Source organism: Lepidochelys olivacea (genome assembly GCF_965140295.1).
Source record: "Lepidochelys olivacea isolate rLepOli2 genome assembly, chromosome: 7".
NCBI classification, from domain to species: domain Eukaryota; kingdom Metazoa; phylum Chordata; order Testudines; family Cheloniidae; genus Lepidochelys; species Lepidochelys olivacea.
In genome coordinates, this window is record NC_140417.1 from 32,173,102 (window position 1) to 32,183,439 (window position 10,338).

Sequence of the window (10,338 nt, forward strand, 5' to 3'; positions counted from 1 at the left end):
AATTTACATGCTCTATCCTTTAGAGTTATTATTTGTAACATCAACTAAGATTGGAGCCCCATGGTGCCGGGCACTGTCCAGACACACAGCAAGAGGCAGTCCCTTCCTAAGAGAGCTTACAATCTAAATAAGCAAGACAGATAAAGGGCAAAACTATCCCCCTTTAATTTTTCTTTAGCTGTAAAGTGATTTCCCTGGGATCATTCAGGGAATCTGTGGCTAATCTGGGAATTGAACCCATATCTCCTGACACCTATCTACAAGACAATCTGTCCTCTCATCCTTCCTCTTTATGGCAAGAACAATCCAGCTCATAGGGTCTCAATCCTTTTAATATTTAATGTAGTTGGGTTCAAATGTCAACTGTTTTCATTGGTACTCTGATACCACCCTGGTGGCTTATTAGAAACAACAACATAGAGAAGAATGCAGGATTCACACTTGGGCCTTGAGAGGCGGGAGCCTCTTGAACTGCTCAACAGCAAATACAGAAATGATGGAGTCGCCATCCAGACCCTGGTAACACTGGCTGATGGTGGGTCTTCAGTCAGCGACTGCGGGGAGACTTGGAACAGACACAAAACAAACCCACAGCAGGGCGGAATATAAAATGTCCTGCTTGATAGCATAGCATAGCTGAATAACTGGTGATTGAATCAGGACATAAGCACCATAAAAGAGATGACTGGCCATTTTCAGTGCCTGCAAGGCAAAGGCCTCATCAGTCCTGCTCCTGCCATAATACTGGAGGGTTTGGCTGAGACTTCACCAATTCAGACTGAAAGAGGGATGCAGCACCATTAGCTAAGCCTGTCTCACCACCATGCAGCCCAGATAACAGTACTGCTCAAGAATTCTTTCCTTTTACATTTCTTATCTGACTGACACCAAAACATTCCAAAGGCCTGGAGCAGATTATTGGCAACTAACTTTGGCACACAAAGCTAGAAGAATGGAAGAGACAGTGTCTTCAGTTTGGAGAAGAGAACATCTTCTGGGGTTTTTCAAAGGAGCCAAGGGGAATTAGGTTCCCAAATCCCATTGATTTCAGCACCCAACTCCTTTAGGCTCATTTGACTAGTTCAGCCAGGCGCATTGCTGCCAAACACCAAGCCCACTCGGAGCCACATTACGGTCTCAAAGCACATCCTGCTGCAAGGAACATATATTGCACAGCTGCAATTATGTACAGATGGGACTGGATTTAAGAACAACATCCCGGAACAAAGAAGTGGATGAAAGCTCCATGTCTCTCTATTGGGATCAGTCTCTGAATGAGACAGCCTCTAAAGAGAGATGGTCTAGTAATTAGAGGACAGGCCAGACTGTGCATTACTGACTCTGTTACAGTCTCTCTGCCTAGCCTTGGGCAAATCACATACATCCAGACCCTCAAATCAGTGGGAGTTAAGCACCTAAAATACCTATGGGGACCATATATCCAGACCCTCAAATCAGTGGGAGTTAAGCACCAAAATACCTATGGGGATGTAGGCCTTATCCTCTCTACCTCCTTCATCCCACTTTACAAGCAAGGAAATAAATGCACCTACCTCACACAGGTGCTGTCAGCATTAATAAGTTAATTGTAAAATAGAAAGCTCCATGTAAGTACCAATTTCCTCCCATCCCTTTCTTAACTTTGCCCTGATGGGGCCCGGGGCAGGCCTTTTGGGACTAGTGAAAATCTCAACTCTCACAATAAGAAGCAGGGTAAAGACTAGCAGAGAAACTTTGGACTTCCAGCAAAAATTCAGATCTCTCCCCCCAAACCATGGAAGATTTTACTGTCAATTAAGAGCAGGGTCAATAGCTTGGCAGCATGCCCCAATTTTTGGCAATCAAATCAATAATTAGGGGAGAGTACAAGTCCCGGTCCCCCTCCTTACGGGTTAAAGAAGGAAATATTAAGAGGGAGAGAAAAATAAAACGAAAGGATTTTGCTCTGTAAACCCTCCCGTGCTGGGAAAGCTGCAAAACAGGCACTAGGATTGTGTAAGAGGCCGTGTCTGCTAAAACTGAAAATGGCTCAAAGGAACAGGAGGACTTGGGGCACCTTAGAGACGAACACATTTATCAGAGCGCAAGCTTTCGGGAAAAAAGCTGATGCTCAGATAAATATGTTCGCCTCTAAGGTGCCCCAAGTCCTCCTGTTCCTTTTGCGGAAACAGACACACGGCAGCTGCTCTGAAACTCGGCTAAAAGGAAACCCCCGCCCAGCCCTTCACGCCCGCAGTCCAGCGGTTTGTAAAGCCCGTCGGGCGCCGCACGCCCAGCGAAGGCAACTCATGCAAGCGGCAGGTCGCCGGTGAAGGAAAGCAGCCTACCTCTCGGGAACCGCCGCCAAGGTCCTGATCCCTTTACGCTCAGCCAGCCAAGGCGCTCCTACCCAGGGAGATCGTGAGTCCCCCCCCCCCTGCGCGACTCCTCCCTTGCAGGCTCCTCCCTCGTGCCCCTGCCAGCACACAAACCGCGTCTTGCAAATACAAGAGCCTGGGGGAAGGAGAAGAGGAAAGAAGGGACATTTTGGTGCGGCCAGCGCCGCCCCGCCGCCGCCCCCCCTCTCCCAGGGCCACCCCACCGCGCGCTTGGCAAGGGTCGCTTTGGCGGAGGAAGGGCGGCGGGGGCAGCTGAGAGTTTGTTTGGCTGCACCAGCGCGGCGCCGGACACGCTCTCCCCCGCCTCCCCGCAGTTCCTTCTCCGCATTGCGAGAGCCTCCCGGCAGGCCGGCGGCCAGAACTCGCTCTCCGGGGGCAGGGGGAGCCCGGGGACGGGGAATACCGCCCGGTGGGCAGCGGTGAACCGACCCTACAGGGGCCTCTTTGCTAACGAGTACGTACGTAGCTCTCAAAACACTACGGCAGAGAAAACGGAGCAGGGGACGAGGGGAAATGGACACAGCCCCCTCGCCGGCTGTGGCCACGCCTGAGCTTCCCGTCCCCTTAGATCTCTGCGCCGAGACACTCACGAACGCTGAGCCCCCTGCCATCCCGGATCCTGGTTCCCTAACCCGCATTTCTGAGCACCCAGCTGCCACCTCTACTCCCTGCTCCTGGCTCCCCAGCGCCTACCTCTCTGCTCCCAGCCCACAGAGCCCGTCCGACGCCACTGATCCACCCAAGCCTGCCCCTCCCTCCCTTCCTTCTCTGTGTTTTTGGCTTAACGCTGCAGAGAGAAGCCAGCTAGGGTAACCTGCGTGCATAACCTGCCTGGCTCCCCCAGGATGCACAGGATATACGGGTTTCCTTAACACCCCCCCTAAAATTCTTTCCATCTCTCTTGAAGCGGAGCCAACCCCAAGTGCCTGCCCCTGACTCGGGGCCTGCTCTCAGTTCTGCTCATTGCTGACAACCAGGAGAAGGACTCTGTGGTCCTAATCTCCACAGATTCTCCACTCCTCCTTCCTGGCCCCTCAGCCCAGCACCTGGCAAACAGGCTACTAGGCACTCTCCTTGGCATGGGGGAGGTGGAACTTGATGAAATAGTTGAGGAAGGTTAAACGTAGCTTCATACTTCTCCTCTGGGGTGAGCAGATACTGGACAGGGGGTCAAGTGTGTGTGTGTGTGCGAATTAAAAGTTCAGTGTGATAGTTTTCCAGTGCTTTCCATCCCAAACGAACCCATACGACTTTAAAGATTACATTGCTTTCTCAGGGATCACTCATTCTGGAAATGCAGCCACCTTGTCAGCAACTAACGGCAATGCCAAAACAAGATGGGGACAAGCAGTGGAGTGTACAGTCTCCAAATTAAACTGCACAGAGACTTCTAGGGAAACGGTATTTTGCTGTACTTTACCAGTGTAGACTGTGCTTTGCATTTCTTCCCATTCTACAGATGGGGAAAATTGAGGCATAGTGCAAGCCTCCACAAGAGCAAGAACAGGGAAGGATGGGTAGTCTAGAGAATAAGACAGCATACTGGGAATCAAGAGATTGAGGGCTTGCCTACACTGCAAAGTTGTCGACAAAACTTTTGTCTTTCACGGTTACTTAAAAAAGCACCCCCGCGAAAGACAAAAGTTTTGGCAACGCAAGTGGCAGTGTGAACGCAGCTTTGTCGGCAGGAGTGCTCTCCCGCCAACAAAGCTAACGCCACTCACGGGGCTGGAAGTAGCTTGTCAGCAAAAGTGCCAATAAAGTACTGAAAAAGAGCCTTTACATACGCTGACTTTTAGCGACAAGGCTGTGTTGACCCAGCCTTGTTGCTAAAAGCTGCGTGGTGTAGACAACAAGCCTCTAGATTCTATTGCCAGCTCTGGCACTGATCCACTGTGTGCTCTTGGGCAAGTCCCTTCCCCTCTCATTCATTATTGATTTAACATATAAGCTCTCTGGGGCAGACTCACTTTTGTCCAAGTGATGCACCTAGCACAACAGGGCCTGGATCTATTTGGACCTGTAGGTTTTACTGTCATGTAGATAACTTTTCTACATTAACTAAAGGAGCTGACTGTTTTAAAGAGTGTACTGGACATAGTGATCCACACCTAGCACAGAGAAGCAGTGCCCTCGGGCATGTATTTTATTCGTTTAAACAGCAGTGTTAGCAAACACTTGTAACTGAATCAAGTGGAAAAAGATCCAGGCTCAAGCTGACACGGGCCTGAGAACTTGGAAGACATACTGAGGTTAGAAGTAAGGCTGTCGAATAATCGCAGTTAACTCATGTGATTAACACAAAAAAATTAACTGCTATTAAAAAAATTAATCACGATTAATCGCACTGTTAAACAATATCATACCAATTGAAATTTATTAAATATTTTGGATGTTTTTCTACATTTTCAAATACATTGATTTCTATTACAACACAGAATACAAAGTGTACAGTGCTCACTTTATATTATTTTTATTACAAACATTTGCACTGTAAAAAATGATAAATAGTAGTTTTTCAATTCACCTCATACAAGTACTGTAGTACAATCTCTTTAATGTGAAAGTGTAACTGACAATTGTAGATTTTTTTTGTTACATAGCGGCACTCAAAACCAAAACAATGTAAAACTTTAGAGACTACAAGTCCACTCAGTCCTACTTCTTGTTCAACCAATCACTAAGACAAATAAGTTTGTTTACATTTACGGGAAATACTGCTGCCTGCTTCTTATTTATAATGTCACCTGAAAGTGAGAACAGGCTTTCGTTCGCATGGCACTTTTGTAGCCAGCGTTGCAAGGTATTTACATGCCAGATATGCTAAACATTCGTATGCCCCTTTATGCTTCAGCCACCATTCCAGAGGAGATGCTTCCATGCAGATGAGGCTTGTTAAAAAAATAATGAATTAATTAAATTTGTGACTGAGCTCCTTGGGGGAGAATTGTATGTCCCCTGCTCCGTTACCCTCATTCCGCCATTTATTTCATGTTATAGCAGGCTTCCATGCAGATGAGGCTTGTTAAAAAAATAATGAATTAATTAAATTTGTGACTGAGCTCCTTGGGGGAGAATTGTATGTCCCCTGCTCCGTTACCCTCATTCCGCCATTTATTTCATGTTATAGCAGTCTTGGATGATGACCCACAGCACATGTTGTTTGTTCTAAGAACATTTTCACAGCAGATTTCACAAAACACAAAGAAGGTACCAATGTGACATTTCTAAAGATAGCTACAGCACTCGACATAAGGTTTAAGAATCTGCAGTGCCGTCCAAAATCTGAGAGGGACGAGGTGTGGAGCATGCTTTCAGAAGTCTTAAAAGAGCAACGCTCCAATAAGGGAACTACAGAACCCAAACCACCAAAAAAGAAAATCAACCTTCTGCTGGTGGCATCTGACTCAGATGATGAAAATGAACATGCATCGGTCTGCTCTACTTTGGATCGTTATCGAGTGGAACCCATCATTGGCATGGATGCATGTCCTCTGGAATGATGATTGAAGCATGAAGGGACAGATGAATCTTTAGCACATATGGCATGTAACTATCTTGTGACGCCAGCTACAACAGTGCCATGCAAATGCCTGTTCTCACTTTCAGGTGACATTGTAAACAAGAAGCAAGCAGCAGATTGTAACCAAACTTGTTTTGCCTGAGCGATTTGGCTGAAGTAGGACTGGGTGGACTTGTAGGCTCTAAAGTTTTACATTGTTTTATTTTTGAATGCAGTTATTTTTTGTACATAATTCTACATTTGTAAATTCAACTTTCATGATAAAGAGATTGCACTACAGTACTTGTATTAGGTGAACTGAAAAAATACAATGTCTTATTTTGTACAGTGCAAATATTTGAGATAAAAATAATATAAAGTGATGACTGTACACTTTGTATTCTGTGTTGTAATTGACATCAATATATTTGAAAATGTAGAAAACATTTAAAAAGTTGGTATTATATTATTGTTTAACGGAGCAATTAATCGCGATTAATTTTTTTAATCACTTGACTGCCCTAGTTAGAAGTGAATAGGGCCTCAGTTTTGGGTTTCACCCAGCAGAGGGCACCCTCTCACACCATACGCAGGAAGAGCGTCCTGTTGCTGAGTGAGCAACACCATTTACTGTAGCAGGTTGGTGCTGGAAATTCTTTAAGTGCAACTCCAAACGAGCTTTCAGAGGTGGGGAAGATGAAGTGCACAGAGAGGTAGCTTGGCACCATTAGTTTGCCTGCTGCAGTTTCGGAGATATCATTTCATGTTTTTGTAGCACTGCTGTCTGTCATTAAACTACTACCATCTTTCAGCCCAATCTAAGCAGCCTCTCTCAGTTGTAGGTGTGTGACTCCTGGATGAGCCATTTTTCAGCAGCTACCCTTCAGTTCAAGAGGAGAGGAACTAGACAAGACAGGAGCAGATCCATTGCTATAGAGAATGATATACAGAAAGCACAAAATTATTAGCACATGAATTAATACTATACATTTGTTCCCTCTTCTCTTTGGTAGTTTATGTGGGGTATGTTCTGGTCAAAACAAAGGCTCTTCCCTCAAGGAAGAAAATGATACAACTCAGCTTGTTGTTAGTGAATCATAAAACATGGTGCAGGGTATTAAGAAGAGGTGGGATCTTTTTCCAGCTCAAACTGCTGCATTCACTGCTGGAGTGTGACTGAAAGGAATCAAGTGTTTGGGGGGTTTATGCAGGGATTTCAGCACTTTGAACATCATAGAACCATAGGACTGGAATTGGAAAGGACCTTGAGAGTTCATCAAATCCCATCTCCTGTACTGAGGCAGGACAAAGTAAACCTAGGTGAAGGGCCAAAATCCCAATAATATGTAGGTAAGATCTTGACCATAGTCTCTGTTAATGACCTTTCACATAGGCCCTAATTCCTCGGCTTGGTCTGAGGCCTAGTTAACAATGGACAATACATGGCTAAAGAAAGATGGGATGAGCAGGAGACAGCCTTGTTTTGCTTATTTTATGTATAGTTGAAACGGAGACAGCATAACTCCAGGTAGAGAGCAGTAATTGGGAGGCTTATCAGGAATCATAGGCACATAATTCACTGAGAGGAGACTTGAAGTCTACTCCCTGGTTCAGGAAAAGATAACGGTACATACTCCCCTAATGCCAACCAGGGTTCAGAGAGGCCTAATATGATAGCATGAGTTATGGCATCCTCCCTCACAGATGCCAACCCCAGTTCGCAGAAATGCAGGGGTAAACCATAAACAATTGTCATTGCTGTGTACTGTTTACTTTTCTTTTTGCTTTAAACCCTCCAGCAATGTACCTGTGGGCCAACCTGTCTGGAAAGAGCCACCGTCATTTCTATGGACCTGAAATCAGGATTTAACTTATACATTGCAAGAAGAGAATTTGAGGGATAACAACTGTGTATTAGCAAACATGTTAACCTGAGCTATGCGCGGAGCCATTATGTAATCTTTTAGACTACTGCTAGAACCTATCTAGCGGCTTGGAAACTCGCACTCTGTCGCTTCTCTCCACCCATTGGCACCCTATATAATCTATTGTAATCAATTGTTTAGCAGTGTCTTACTGAGCCTAATAAGCAAAGTGACACTCCGACAGCACTGTGTGTAATAAATCCTCATGCTTGACTGTACATGGTGTCGAACTTCCATTCCATTCTCAAGGTCCATCCCTTTCAGGTGTTTGTCTAACCTGTTCTTAAAACTCTCCAACGATGGGGATTCCACAATCACCCTTGGAAGTCTCTTTCAGAACTTAACTACCCTTACAGTTGGAAAGTTTCTCCTATTGTCTAACCTAATGCTATGGCTACACTGCACACCATACAGCAGCACAGTTGTGCTGCTACAGCAGTGTAGCTGTTCTTTGTTTCTCCTGCTGACAAAATAAAGCCACCCCCCTTGAGAGATGGTATCTTTGTGGGTGGGAGAGCGTCTCCCGCCAACAAAGCACTGTCCACACCGGCGCTTTTTGTCAGTAAAACTTTTGTTGGTCAGTGGTGTGGTTTTTTTTTTCAGACCCTCTACCAACAAAAGTTTTACTGGCAAAAGTGCAGTGTAGACAATCCCCAGTATCGAAGATGTAGGCTAAGCCCACTACTTCTTGTCCTACCTTCAGTAGATAGGGAGAACAAATTATCACAGTCCTCTTTATAACAGCCCTTAACATATCTGAAGACTTATCAAAGTCCCTCAGTCTTCTTTTCTTAAGAAACACAACCAGTTTATTTTTTTTTTAACCTTTCATTGCTCCCCTCTGCATTCCTTCCCATTTATCCACATTTTTCCTAAAGTGTGGCACCCAGAATTCGGCACAGTTCTCTGGCTGAGCAGTGAGGGACAGTTACCTCCGATCTGACATACAACACTCCCTGTTAATACACCCCAGAAAAATATTAGCCTTTTTCTGTAACTGCACCAGCTTGATGACTCAGGTTGTGATCTACTATAACCTCCCAACTCCTTTTCAGCAGTACTACTGTTGGATAATATTAAAGAAGTTCTGTATTAAAATCACAAATGAGTTTGATTCCCCATAGTGTAAATTCCAGGGTATTACTAATTAAGAGGTCTCTTGGTTTTTGGTACTGTTTCTCTCCCTCTCTGTGTGAAACTTGCAAGCTGCTAATTGTGTTAGTACATCCTAAGACAGAGTCTGTTCTCAAAGCAATACTTTGTAACAGAAACAGCACACAGACTCCCCTGCTCTTTTGTTGTATTTATCTCGCTTTGGTAACAATTGTGATTAAAATAGGGATAGAGGATGTATGTGGATGGATGCTTGGTGGGGATAATAATTGAATGATCAGGGAGGTGCCAGCCTAAGAATCCAGTGTCCAGCGGCCAAAGAAGGCATCAAGTGGCAACAATCAGAGGACCCCCCAGAGGGCAGACTGGAATCCACCCAACAGCCTCAAGGATGGGAGAACCAAAGAACAACACAGAGCTGTCAGGAATGTGCCATCTGCTGATAGATTCAGCAACAGCATGATGAAGCAATTCCCAATGACTGGCATAGGAATAAATTCCTATAAAAATGGACTCTAGAAACTGAGCACTTTGGGGTCTGATTCTGCAAACCATCTTCCAGGAGCGTCAGATGGGCATCTGACAAGGCCCTTCTCCCTCCTTGTGTCCAAGCCACCTGGCCAGTGGCTCGGCATGAGTAACTCTAAGGCTGGTAACAATGATAACAACCTTGCAGAACCTGTGTGTGTATGAATGAATGTATGAATAAATATGAAACAATGGAATGTTATAGCTATAACTAACTGCTTACTATGATTCTTTCTGTATTCACAATAAATGTGGCATTTGAATACAGAACTGACCCCTGTTAGGCCCCCATAGGTCTGACCTCCCCACTTTGACAGCAAACCTTTGATAACTACTCCTAGTATGGTCTTTCAATCAGTTGTGCGCCCACCTTATAGTGCTTTCATCTAGTTTGCTTATCAGAATGTCACATGGGACTGTGTCAAAAGACTCAAGAGCTGTGACAGGCACCAACATTTTTAGTAGGTCTCCTCTACACATGCCACTTGATTAAGGCATGTCTTGGTGAAGACACACTCTTGTTCCAGAAGTTATTCACAAATAGCTGTTCTTAATTCCCTGTGTAGACATACCCTTAGATTTCTACCAGTAAGGTACTGAGAAGGGACGTATCCCTCCCATATAACAAGTCAAAGGCAGCCCTAGGAATACAGTGGCAAGACTCCCGTCACCCTGTTTAGTGGTTAAGATTTGCATTTGCCTATTAATTGGAAATAAGATAGAGTTTCATGCCCCACCCAGACACTGTCCCTACCTCCATAAGTAATGCCAGGCACCACAGCCTGAGAAAGTGCTGTGCCCTGTAGCCCAGGCTCTCTCATTGCCTATAGACAGCTGCGGAGAGGGATGCCAAATTAAAGAGACTACCAAGCTTTGATTCCACATCAATTAT

The 10,338-nt window shown here is 45.2% G+C and overlaps 1 protein-coding gene and 1 long non-coding RNA gene across 2 annotated transcripts in view; one reads left to right on the forward strand and one right to left on the reverse strand.

Moving 5' to 3' along the window:
- CAPN1 (calpain 1) overlaps window positions 1-2,452 on the reverse strand; it is a 53,622-nt gene extending 51,170 nt beyond the window's left edge. The window contains exon 1 of the mRNA XM_084633714.1: window positions 2,328-2,452. The gene's annotated coding sequence lies outside the window, so the exon portion shown is untranslated. The remainder of the gene's footprint in view (window positions 1-2,327) is intronic.
- LOC311523574 lies at window positions 2,263-8,023 on the forward strand. Its single transcript, XR_014712368.1, has 2 exons — window positions 2,263-2,400; window positions 7,680-8,023. It is a non-coding gene; the product is annotated as an uncharacterized lncRNA (long non-coding RNA).
- Window positions 8,024-10,338: the final 2,315 nt, after the last annotated feature.